Genomic DNA, 526 nt, shown 5'->3' on the forward strand with positions numbered 1-526 from the left:
CCATGTCAGTTTTGACTCCAATTTTCTGTGTGCAAGAGCAATCACACGGAAGCCCTGTTTGGTATAATCTTCCAAAACTTTTTCAAAATCAACAGGAACTTTTAAAAAAGAGAAAATGGAGGTCATTGTTAGAACTGTGATTACCAGCTTACACAAATACCAGAATTTCACTCAAAGCCTTGCTGCGTCCTTACCTGTTTCAGGCTTACAAAGACCAGCAATGACTTCTGGTGCCCCTTTCATGTAGGCATCCATCTTTCTGTCCCCGAGCACCCTGGCCACCACACACATTCGTTGCAAAGCAGAGGAGAATGGGAACTGGCGAACAATTCCTATCTCATAAACAGCCTACGGAATTTCAAAAGATGCACAAACCATTCATTATTTTTCAAAGAATTAAAACAGATATACCAGTATATTTACTATACCACAATTAAAAAAAATTTTTTTAAGATATACTTAGGTAATGAGTAAACATTCTTCACTTACTGGAAGTTCAAACAGACTACCTAAAAAAAAAAAAAAC

The 526-nt window shown here is 37.1% G+C and overlaps 1 long non-coding RNA gene across 1 annotated transcript; it reads right to left on the reverse strand.

Annotated features, from left to right (window-relative positions):
* Positions 1 to 6: 6 nt before the first annotated feature.
* LOC104982973 lies at positions 7 to 502 on the reverse strand. The gene is made up of 3 exons (XR_824582.1): positions 490 to 502; positions 195 to 348; positions 7 to 98 (listed from the first exon to the last, which is right to left on the reverse strand). It is a non-coding gene; the product is annotated as an uncharacterized LOC104982973 (long non-coding RNA).
* Between the last annotated feature and the right edge of the window lie 24 nt (positions 503 to 526).

This window comes from Bison bison, unplaced genomic scaffold (assembly GCF_000754665.1).
Source record: "Bison bison bison isolate TAMUID 2011002044 unplaced genomic scaffold, Bison_UMD1.0 scf7180017806365, whole genome shotgun sequence".
NCBI classification, from domain to species: Eukaryota; Metazoa; Chordata; class Mammalia; order Artiodactyla; family Bovidae; genus Bison; species Bison bison.